The sequence below is a fragment of the Triticum urartu genome, chromosome 6A (genome assembly GCF_056163025.1).
Source record: "Triticum urartu cultivar PI428250 chromosome 6A, HENAU_Tu73, whole genome shotgun sequence".
Classification (NCBI taxonomy): domain Eukaryota; kingdom Viridiplantae; phylum Streptophyta; class Magnoliopsida; order Poales; family Poaceae; genus Triticum; species Triticum urartu.
In genome coordinates this window covers 584,840,396-584,853,377 of record NC_141878.1, presented here as the reverse complement: position 1 = coordinate 584,853,377, position 12,982 = coordinate 584,840,396, and positions in this window count along the sequence as shown.

Sequence of the window (12,982 nt, the reverse complement as noted above, 5' to 3'; positions counted from 1 at the left end):
ATAATAGATCATCTCTCAGTCTTATCTTTAATAACTCGCTATTTCTAAAAATATGATGAGACATATTATGCTAAGAGATCATCTCTTCTCTTCTCTTAAATAAGTAAAGGAAGACAAACTTTTTTTATGAGTTCCCTCTCCTTCACCTTATAATCATCATATGATCAATGAATTCAAAAAAGAAAATAGTAAATATTTTGTAAAAAATATGATTTTTTTATGTTCATGTTAATGTAAAAAGAGTGCTTGACAAATCTCACGCGAAACGAGATAGCAGTTCGCCGTTGATGAAAAAACAAAATTAGATGTAACATTTGACGTTCGTCTTGTTTTTTTTTTTGCATAACTCAAAATGCTTATGCTTTGCCCATAAAGATTTGTTGGTGGCATTGTGACAGTGAACATATTTTTACAAAAATAATTAACATGTAAAAAAATATTTTTAACACACACGAACATATGCTTCCAAGAGCTGAATTAGATTCCGTAAATCTTCTCTCCTATATAAAACAAAGGTAATATTCCCTGTTTCGCCCCTTCTTATTAGGCCAACTCCATCGCGTGGGCCATCCATGACCCATCCGGACATCCAATTTTATTCGTTTGAGATGCGATTTAGCGGATGTCCGAAAAGCGGATAGTCGTATGGGGCATCTACACCCAACACGCAGAAGGCCTATGGGATCTCATACTGTCCGCCTCGCTTCGTCCCAAGCTCGCCATGCCGCATCGTGCATACCCCGAAGCCTCACCGCGAGCTCGCTATGCCGCCTTGCGTGAACCCCCGTCGCCCCAGCCTCGGCCTCGCCGCGAGGCCCGCGCCCGCCTGCGCCCGCGCCAGCACCCCGCCGCGCCGCGCCACGGCCGCGCCTCGCTGCGCCCGCACCTGCGCCCCGCCGTGTCGCGCTCCGGCCGCGCCGCGCCCGCCTGCTTGCGCCCCGCCCCAGCACGCGCCCGCCTGCCCGCGCCGTGCCGCGCCCGCCTGCGCCCGCGCCCGCCTGCCTGCGCCCCGCCGCGCCACGCTGCGCCCGCGCGAGCACACGTCCGCCCGCCTGTGCCCGCCCGCGCCGCGCCCGCGCTTGCCTCGCCGCCGCCTGCGCCCCGCCCGTGCTCGTCCAGCCTCGGCCGCGCCGCGCCGCCGCCCCACCCGTGCTCGTCCAGCTTCGGTCGCACCCTCGTTGCGGCACCGTCCCGCCCGCGCACGCGCCCCAGCCTCTCGGTCTAACTGATTTGTGGGTCAGAGGGAAGGCACGGGCGGACAGGAGCGGACGAGAGGGGCGAGGAGAGTGTCCGTTTTCCGTCCGTTCGGGAGTATTCTTGGACCAAGTTTGCTCCAGATTCGAAGTTGGACGGAACAAAAAAAGTGTCCAAAAAACAACTCTGTCCGTTTGAGCATTACCGCTGGGTCGTATTTTACCCCAAACGAACAACTTCGGACCGGATGGGTCACGCGGTGGAGTTGACCTTAAAGGACGAGCCCTTCAATAAGGCTCGTCTTGCCAAGGCTCGTCTTGCTGCCGTTGAGACGGAGGCCATCTGCCGACACGAGATCGAGCGACGAAGGACCGAGGTGTGCTGGGAGCTGAAGCAAATGCTTCAGACGATGGAACTGAATGTCAGATTCATTCATCTCAGGGACGTGCTCAAGTGAACCAGGGATCCCGATCCATCCATCTGGGAGCAAAGAAATCAATACAGGATCCACCCGGTCCAACAAGTGAACACATGCCAATCTGGGAACAACAGGTACTTTTAAGCAATATAACAGTTTCAACATTGTTGGCAAACATAGTATTGCTACACTTGGATAAGAGACACTATGAAGACCATTCCCGTTCTGTTGAAAATTGTTACTATATTTGTACAATTATTGTTGTTCTGTTTGTCAAATTACATGCAGACAATTATTTTCTGTAACCAAATTATGCCCCTTAACCAAAATAGTCATGTCAGGCTATTTCAGTATAAACTATGTGTTAACCAAATTATGTTTATATTTCTACGCTTTTGGAATATAACTCCTATCCTAATCGATTTTTTCACACAATACATCCCTTGCTCTCAAGGACACCTATGTTTACCACGGTGGGCATTGTTACACAAGCGCTAATAGGCAACCTAAGAGCATATCTATCATAGTCATGCATTCTTAATTAGCAAGTATTAAGCGGTAACATGAACATGACACTATATTCTAAATTCATAGCACCTTCAAGGCTGAACTGGAATTGATTAATCATGTGTAAGCATGTGTCAAGTCAAGCCACTTGATTACTTCAAAGGAGAATACCATATTAACACACCACATTATGCCACTATTTAAGACACACACACACACACACACACACACAATATTACTATTAATCACCCAGGGTGCAGAATAATTTCTTCACCTAAAAGGTAATCTTATGATCGTTTTATAAGTAAATTAAGTTTGGAATATAAATAGTTACATTCATATTGATTCACTACATACAATTTGGCATAAGAAAACAAAAATATACTCCCTCCGTTCCTAAATATAAGTTTTTTTAGAGATTCCAAATGGACCATCACATACGGATGTATATAGACATATTTTAGAGTGTATATTCATTCATTTTGCTTTGTATGTCACTTGTTGAAATCTCTAGAAATACTATATTTAGGAACGGAGGGAGTAGGTCATTAGACCAAAAAAGTTGCATTTTCTGTATATTTTACATTATATTTTTATGTTTGTAATTTTACATACATAAAATATTTTGTACGGTGCCTATATATTTTCTTATGTTCTTTTTTTATGTATGAAATAAGACAAAAATTACGGAATCTATATTTACGGTGCATTGACGTTAAAATAAAGGGGGGTGAAGAATAACTATTCCCCACACAGGATGACAAATATATGCTTTTAGTTAATTGAAACTCAATATGAGAAATCTTGAATCATTAAACTCTCGTTATGCACAATATGACTATCATAGAAACTTGTAAAGCAATCATGAAGTCAAACATCCGTACATAAATGTAATAAAACACGATCATACCAGCTTTCTCTGCCACAACCAATTCACCAAATAATCGTTATTATTGTTATTATTGTTTTAAGAATATAGTGCAAGTGTCGTTGGGACTGAAGCTGAAAATTGCTGATAACTGTAGAAAAGAAAAGAAAAGAAGAGAAAGAAAATATTTTGGTCTTTTCGTTAGTTCAATTATAAAGTAAATAGGAACCAAACATAAACTTTTTCTCTTCAAACATAAGACTCAATAATACGCAAACGAGAAATATTTTTGGAGGTTTTATTTTTTAATAAAACAAGCAAAAGGAACAAACGAAAAGAAACGAAACATAGATATACAAAGATCATGGAGCGAAACGATAAGTGTAATGAATGTATATGATAACATGAATAAATATTGGTAAAAAATGTACTCCCCCAAGTTTAAGTTGTTGGCCTAGTTGGGCTAACTCCCATGGCGTGTAACTTCTGCAGAATCCATAGTAAAAGCTCGCTCACCAATTTGCACCAGTATCAATCGCAAGGAGAGTTTGTCTAATTCACATCTAGACGTTTTTTAAGAATGTCACATCTAAGCTCTCACAAATATATAATGCAACAACAAAAAACGAAAAAAACTAAGAAAAAACATAGACCACAAACAGAATAGACATCAGCTTAAATGTGACATAGTGTCCTAGACAGACCCACAACTCATGCAGTCCTCCCCTTCTCCATCTATGCCTTGCATGCATTGACACCACTCTGGGTGAGGGCAGACTGGCATAGAATCTGGGCTTACAATAGAAGAATAGAAAATGAAACCTGGGCTATAGGATTGGATATGGAGGGTACAGATTTGAGTGGAGGCATCTTAGGCCACTTAGAGCAACTCCAACGGGCCGACCCAAACGGACGGCGATTTCGTTCGCCTTTTGTCCGTTTGGGTCGGCCAGACGGACACCGATGTCCGCTTTTGCATTTGGATCGGTGTGTGCGCCCAACGCTGGTCTGAACCCATTTTGACGGTGCAAAAAAATGAACGTATGCATATTAAAAAAGAAAAAAAAACATTAATTAAACATTAAAGCCGGCTACGAAAGCCGGCGAGAGTCCACGCGTCCACATTTGCATTTAAAAAAATTAAAAAACAGCCTAAACTACGAGGCGTCGCGCTGCCCTAGGCGTCGTCGTCGTCCTCGGGGTCCGTGAGGTCGATGAGCGTCGGCGCCGGCTCGGCCCAGGCGAACGCCGTGTTCCAGAGCGCCGTCATGTCGGGCTGTGCCGGCGCCCGGGGGGGGGGGGTGCGGCCGCCTGTGTAGCCGCGGCCTGGCGCCCCTCCTCCTCGGCCTCGCGCTACTCATCCTCGAGGTCGCTCTCGAGCATCTCGAGGTACTCGCCGTCGCAGCGCTCCTGGGCCACCCTGATCTTGCGCCAGTGCTCTGTTGGGTAACGTAGCAGAAATTCAAAATTTTTCTACGTGTCACCAAGATCAATCTATGGAGAGACTAGCAACGAGGGGAAGGAGAGTGCATCTACATACCCTTGTAGATCGCTAAGCGGAAGCGTTCAAGAGAACGGGGTTGATGGAGTCGTACTCGTCGTGATTCAAATCACCGCTGATCCTAGCGCCGAACGGACGGCACCTCCGTGTTCAACACACGTACGGAGCAGCGACGTCTCCTCCTTCTTGGTCCAGCAAGGGGGGAGGAGAGGTTGATGGAGATCCAGCAGCACGACGGCATGGTGGTGGAAGTAGCGGGATTCCAACAGGGCTTCGCCAAGCGCTGCGGGAGGAGGGAGATGTGTCACGGGAGGGAGAGGGAGGCGCTAGGCCTTAGGTATGGTTGCTCCTCCTTTTCCCCACTATATATAGGGCCAAGGGAGAGGGGGGAGGCGCAGCCCTTGCCCCTTCCTCCAAGGAAGGGTGCGGCCAAGGGGGGGAGGAGTCCATCCTCCCCAAGGCACCTCGGAGGTGCCTTCCCCTTTTAGGACTCTCCCCTTTTTCTCTTCTCTTGGCGCATGGGCCTCTTGGGGCTGGTGCCCTTGGCCCATGTAGGCCAAGGCGCACCCCCTACAGCCCATGTGCCCCCCCGGGGCAGGTGGCCCCACCCGGTGGACCCCCGGGACCCTTCCGGTGGTCCCGGTACAATACTGGTGACCCCGAAACTTGTCCCGATGGCCGAAATAGCACTTCCTATATATAATTCTTTACCTCCGGACCATTCCGGAACTCCTCGTGACGTCCGGGATCTCATCCGGGACTCCGAACAACTTTCGGGTTACCGCATACTAATATCTCTATAACCCTAGCGTCACCGAACCTTAAGTGTGTAGACCCTACGGGTTCGAGAGACATGCAGACATGACCGAGATGACTCTCCGGTCAATAACCAACAGTGGGATCTGGATACCCATGTTGGCTCCCACATGTTCCACGATGATCTCATCGGATGAACCACGATGTCAAGGACTTAATCAATCCCGTATACAATTCCCTTTGTCTATCGTTACGATACTTGCCCGAGATTCGATCGTCGGTATCCCGATACCTTGTTCAATCTCGTTACCGGCAAGTCTCTTTTACTCGTTCCGTAACACATCATCCCGTGATCAACTCCTTGATCACATTGTGCACATTATGATGATGTCCTACCGAGTGGGCCCAGAGATACCTCTCCGTTTACACGGAGTGACAAATCCCAGTCTCGATTCGTGCCAACCCAACAGACACTTTCGGAGATACCTGTAGTGCACCTTTATAGTCACCCAGTTACGTTGTGACGTTTGGTACACCCAAAGCATTCCTACGGTATCCGGGAGTTGCACAATCTCATGGTCTAAGGAAATGATACTTGACATTAGAAAAGCTTTAGCATACGAACTACACGATCTTTGTGCTAGGCTTAGGATTGGGTCTTGTCCATCACATCATTCTCCTAATGATGTGATCCCGTTATCAACGACATCCAATGTCCATGGTCAGAAAACCGTAACCATCTATTGATCAACGAGCTAGTCAACTAGAGGCTTACTAGGGACATGGTGTTGTCTATGTATCCACACATGTATATGAGTTTCCTATCAATACAATTATAGCATGGATAATAAACGATTATCATGAACAAGGAAATATAATAATCAATTTATTATTGCCTCTAGGGCATATTTCCAACAGTCTCCCACTTGCACTAGAGTCAATAATCTAGTTCACATCGATATGTGATTAACACTCAAGGTCACATCCCCATGTGACTAACACCCAAAGAGTTTACTAGAGTCAATAATCTAGTTCACATTTACCATGTGATTAACACTCGATGAGTTCTGGGTTTGATCATGTTATTCTTGTGAGAGAGGTTATAGTCAACGGGTCTGAACCTTTCAGATCCGTGTGTGCTTTACAAATCTCTATGTCATCTCCTAGATGTAGCTACCACGTTCTATTTGGAGCTATTCCAAATAACTGTTCTACTTGGAGCTATTCTAAATTGTTGCTCCATTATACGTATCCGGTATCTCTACTCAGAGCTATCCGGATAGGTGTTAAGCTTGCATTGACGTAACCCTTTACGACGAACTCTTTTACCACCTCCATAATCGAGAAAATTCCTTAGTCCACTAGTTACTAAGGATAACTTTGACCGCTGTCCTGTGATCCATTCTTGGATCACTCTTGTACCCCTTGACTGACTCATGGCAAGGCACACTTCAGGTGCGGTACACAGCATAGCATACTGTAGAGCCTATGTCTTAAGCATAGGGGACGACCTTCGTCCTTTCTCTCTATTCTACCGTGGTCGAGCTTTAAGTCTTAACTTCATACCTTACAACTCAGGCAAGAACTCCTTCTTTGACTGATCCATCTTGAACAACTTCAAGATCATGTCAAGGTATGTGCTCATTTGAAAGTACCATTAAGCGTTTTGATCTATCCTTATAGATCTTGATGCTCAATGCTCAAGTAGCTTAATCCAGGTTTTCCATTGAAAACACTTTCCAAATAACCCTATATGCTTTCCAGAAATTCTACGTCACTTCTGATCAACAATATGTCAACAACATATACTTATCAGAAATTCTATAGTGCTCCCACTCACTTCTTTGGAAATACAAGTTTCTCATAAACTTTGTATACACCAAAATCTTTGATCATCTCATCAAAGCATACATTCCAACTCCGAGATGCCTACTCCAGTCCTTAGAAGGATTGCTGGAGCTTTGCATACTTATTAGCATCTTTCAGGATTGACAAAAACCTTCCGGTTGTATCATATACAACCTTTCCTTAAGAAAATCGTCGAGGAAACAATGTTTTGACATCCTATATGCAAGATTTCATAAACAATGCAGTGACTGCTAATATAATTCCAACAGACTCTTAGCATCGCTACGAGTGAGAAAATCTCACCGTAGTCAACTCCTTGAACTTGTCAGAAAACATCTTAACGACAAGTCGAGCTTTCTTAATGGTGACATTTACCATCATTGTCCGTCTTTCTTTTAAAATCCATCTGTACTCAATAGCCTCACGACCATCGAGCTGTTCTGTCAAAGTCTAGACTTTGTTTCCATACATGGATCCTCTCTCGGATTTTATGGCCTCAAGCCATTTATCGGAATCTGGGCCCAGCATCGCTTCTCCATAGCTCGTAGGTTCATTGTTGTCTAGCAACATGACTTCCAAGACAGGATTACGTACCACTCTGAAGTAGTACGCATCCTTGTCATCCCACGAGGTTTGGTAGTGACTTGATCTGAAGTTTCATGATCACTATCATAAGCTTCCACTTCAATTGGTGTAGGTGCCACAAGAACAACTTCCTGTGCCCTGCCACACACTAGTTGAAGAGACGGTTCAATAACCTCATCAAGTCTCCACCATCCTCTCACTCAATTCTTTCGAGAGAAACTTTTCCTCGAGAAAGGACCCGATTCTAGAAACAATCCCTTATTGCTTTCGGATCTGAGATAGGAGGTATACCCAACTGTTTTGGGTGTCCTATGAAGATGCATTTATCCACTTTGGGTTCGAGCTTATCAGCCTGAAACTTTTTCACATAAGCGTCGCAGCCCCAAACTTTTAAGAAATGATAGCTTAGGTTTCTCTAAACCATAGTTCATACGGTGTCATCTCATCGGAATTACGTGGTGCCCTATTTAAAGTGAATGTGGTTGTCTCTAATGCCTAACCCATAAACTATCGTGGTAATTCGATAAGAGACATCATGGTATGCATCATATCCAATAGGGTGCAGTTATGATGTTCGGACACACCATCACATTATGGTGTTCCAGGCTGTATTAGTTGTGAAACAATTTCCACAATGTCTTAATTCTGTGCCAAACTCGTAATTCAGATATTCATCTCTATGATCATATCATAGATATTTTATCCTCTTGTCACGACGATCTTCAACTTCACCCTGAAATTACTTGAACCTTTCAATAATTCAGACTCGTGATTCATCAAGTAAATATACTTAGCATCTACTCAAATCATCTGTGAAGTAAGAATATAACGATATCCACTACATGCCTCAGCACTCATTGGATTGCACACATCAAAATGTATTACTTCCAACAAGTTGCTTTCTAGTTCCATTTTACTGAAACCAAGGCTTTCAGTCATCTTGCCCATGTGGTATGATTTGCATGTCTCAAGTGATTCAAAATCAAGTGAGTCCAAACGATCCATCTGTATAGAGTTTCTTCATGCATATCTACCAACAAACATGGTTCGCATGTCTCAAACTTTTTAAAAATGAGTGAGTCCAAAGATCCATCAACATGGACCTTCTTCATGCGTTTTATACCGATATGACTTACGTGGCTGTGCCACAAGTAGGTGGTACTATCATTACTATCTTTTGGCATGAACATGTGTATCACTACGATCGAGATTCAATAAACCACTCATTTTAGGTGTAAGACCATTGAAGGTATTATTCAAATAAACAGAGTAACCATTATTCTCTTTAAATGAATAACCGTATTGCGATAGACATAATCCAATCATGTCTATGCTCAACGCAAACACCAAATAACAATTATTTAGGTTTTAATACCAATCTCGATGGTAGAGGGAGCGTGCGATGCTTGATCATATCAACCCTGGAAACACTTCCAACACATATCGTCAGCTCGCCTTTAGCTAGTCTCCGTTTATTCCGTAGCTTTTATTTCGAGTTACTAGCACTTAGCAACCGAACCAGTATCTAATACCCTGGTGCTACTAGGAGTACTAGTAAAGTACACATCAACACAATGTATATCCAATATACTACTATCGACTTTGCCAGCCTTCTCATCTACCAAGTATCTAGGGTAATTCTGCTCCAGTGGTTGTTCCCCTTATTACAGAAGCACTTAGTCTCGGGTTTGGGTTCAACCTTGGATTTCTTCACTAGAGCAGCAGCTGAATTGCTGTTTCATGAAGTGTCCCTTTTGCCCTTGCCCTCCTTGAAACTAGTGGTTTCACAAACCATCAACAATTGATGCTCCTTCTTGATTTCTACTTTCGCGGTGTCAAACATCGCGAATATCTCAAGGATCATCATATATGTCCCTAATATATCATAGTTCATCACGAAGCTCTAGCAGCTTGGTGGTAATGACTTCGGAGAACCATCACTATTTCATCTGGAAGATCAACTCCCACTCGATTCAAGCGATTGTTGTACTCAGACAATCTGAGCACAAGTTCAACAATTGAGCTTTTCTCCTTAGTTTGTAGGCTAAGAAACTCGTCGGAGGTCTTATACCTCTTGACGTGGGCACAAGCCTGAAATCCCAATTTCAGCCCTCAAAACATCTCATATGTTTTGCGACGTTTCAAAAACGTCTTCGGTGCCTCAACTCTAAACCGTTTAACCGAACTATCACGTAGTTATCAAAATGTGTATGTCAGATGTTCGCAACATCCACAGACGACGTTCGAGGTTCAGCACACTGAGCGGTGCATTAAGGACATAAGCCTTCTACGAAGCAACGAGGACAATCCTCGGTTTACGGACCTAGTCCGCATAATTGCTACTATCAACTTTCAACTAATTTTTTTCTCTAGGAACATATCTAAACAGTAGAACTGAAGCGCGAGCTACGACATAATTTGCAAAAACCTTTTGACTATGTTCAGGATAATTAAGTTCATCTTATGAACTCCCACTCAGATAGACATCCCTCTAGTCATCTAAGTGATTACATGATCCGAGTCAACTAGGCCGTGTCCGATCATCACGTGAGACGGACTAGCCAACGTCGGTGAACATCTTCATGTTGATCGTATCTTCTATACGACTCATGCTCGACCTTTCGGTCTTCTGTGTTCCGAGGCCATGTCTGTACATGCTAGGCTCGTCAAGTTAACCCTAAGTGTTTCGCGTGTGTAAATCTGGCTTACACCCGTTGTATGTGAACGTAAGAATCTAACACCCGATCATCACGTGGTGCTTCGAAACACGAACTGTCGCAACGGTGCACAGTTAGGGGAGAACACTTCTTGAAATTGTTGTAAGGGATCATCTTATTTACTACCGTCGTTCTAAGCAAATAAGATGTATAAACATGATAAACATCACATGCAATCAAATAGTGACATGATATGGCCAATAGCATAGTGCTCCTTTTGATCTCCATCTTCGGGGCTCCATGATCATCATCGTCACCGGCATGACACCATGATCTCCATCATCGTGTCTTCATGAAGTTGTCACGTCATCTATTAATTCTACTACTACAGCTAACAGTTAGCAATAAAAGTAAAGTAATTACATGACGTTTAAGTTGACACGCAGGTCATAAATAAATAAAGACAACTCCTATGGCTCCTGCCGGTTGTCATACTCATCGACATGCAAGTCGTGATTCCTATTACAAGAACATGATTAATCTCATACATCACATATATCATTCATCACATCCTTTTGGCCATATCACATCACATAGCATACCCTGCAAAAACAAGTTAGACGTCCTCTAATTGTTGTTTGCATGTTTTACGTGGCTGCTATGGGTTTCTAGCAAGAACGTTTCTTACCTACGCAAAACCACAGCGTGATATGCCAATTGCTATTTACCCTTCATAAGGACCCTTTTCATCGAATCCGATCCGACTAAAGTAGGAGAGACAGACACCCGCTAGCCACCTTATGCATCTAGTGCATGTCAGTCGGTGGAACCTGTCTCACGTAAGAGTACGTGTAAGGTCGGTCCGGGCCGCTTCATCCCACGATGCCGCCGAATCAAGATAAGACTAGTAACGGCAAGCATATTGAACAAAATCAACGCCCACAACTACTTTGTGTTCTACTCGTGCATAGAAACTACGCAATAGACCTAGCTCATGATGCCACTGTTGGGTAACGTAGCAGAAATTCAAAATTTTTCTACGTGTCACCAAGATCAATCTATGGAGAGACTAGCAACGAGGGGAAGGAGAGTGCATCTACATACCCTTGTAGATCGCTAAGCGGAAGCGTTCAAGAGAACGGGGTTGATGGAGTCGTACTCGTCGTGATTCAAATCACCGATGATCCTAGCGCCGAACGGACGGCACCTCCGTGTTCAACACACGTACGGAGCAGCGACGTCTCCTCCTTCTTGATCCAGCAAGGGGGGAGGAGAGGTTGATGGAGATCCAGCAGCACGACGGCATGGTGGTGGAAGTAGCGGGATTCCAAGAGGGCTTCGCCAAGCGCTGCGGGAGGAGGGAGATGTGTCACGGGAGGGAGAGGGAGGCGCCAGGCCTCAGGTATGGTTGCTCCTCCTTTTCCCCACTATATATAGGGCCAAGGGAGAGGGGGGAGGCGCAGCCCTTGCCCCTTCCTCCAAGGAAGGGTGCGGCCAAGGGGGGGAGGAGTCCATCCTCCCCAAGGCACCTCGGAGGTGCCTTCCCCTTTTAGGACTCTCCCCTTTTTCTCTTCTCTTGGCGCATGGGCCTCTTGGGGCTGGTGCCCTTGGCCCATGTAGGCCAAGGCGCACCCCCTACAGCCCATGTGCCCCCCCGGGGCAGGTGGCCCCACCCGGTGGACCCTCGGGACCCTTCCGGTGGTCCCGGTACAATACCGGTGACCCCGAAACTTGTCCCGATGGCCGAAATAGCACTTCCTATATATAATTCTTTACCTCCGGACCACTCCGGAACTCCTCGTGACGTCCGGGATCTCATCCAGGACTCCGAACAACTTTCGGGTTACCGCATACTAATATCTCTATAACCCTAGCGTCACCGAACCTTAAGTGTGTAGACCCTACGGGTTCGAGAGACATGCAGACATGACCGAGATGACTCTCCGGTCAATAACCAACAGCGGGATCTGGATACCCATGTTGGCTCCCACATGTTCCACGATGATCTCATCGGATGAACCACGATGTCAAGGACTTAATCAATCCCGTATACAATTCCCTTTGTCTATCGGTACGATACTTGCCCGAGATTCGATCGTCGGTATCCCGATACCTTGTTCAATCTCGTTACCGGCAAGTCTCTTTTACTCGTTCCGTAACACATCATCCCGTGATCAACTCCTTGATCACATTGTGCACATTATGATGATGTCCTACCGAGTGGGCCCAGAGATACCTCTCCGTTTACACGGAGTGACAAATCCCAGTCTCGATTCGTGCCAACCCAACAGACACTTTCGGAGATACCTGTAGTGCACCTTTATAGTCACCCAGTTACGTTGTGACGTTTGGTACACCCAAAGCATTCCTACGGTATCCGGGAGTTGCACAATCTCATGGTCTAAGGAAATGATACTTGACATTAGAAAAGCTTTAGCATACGAACTACACGATCTTTGTGCTAGGCTTAGGATTGGGTCTTGTCCATCACATCATTCTCCTAATGATGTGATCCTGTTATCAACGACATCCAATGTCCATGGTCAGGAAACCGTAACCATCTATTGATCAACGAGCTAGTCAACTAGAGGCTTACTAGGGACATGGTGTTGTCTATGTATCCACACATGTATATGAGTTTCCTATCA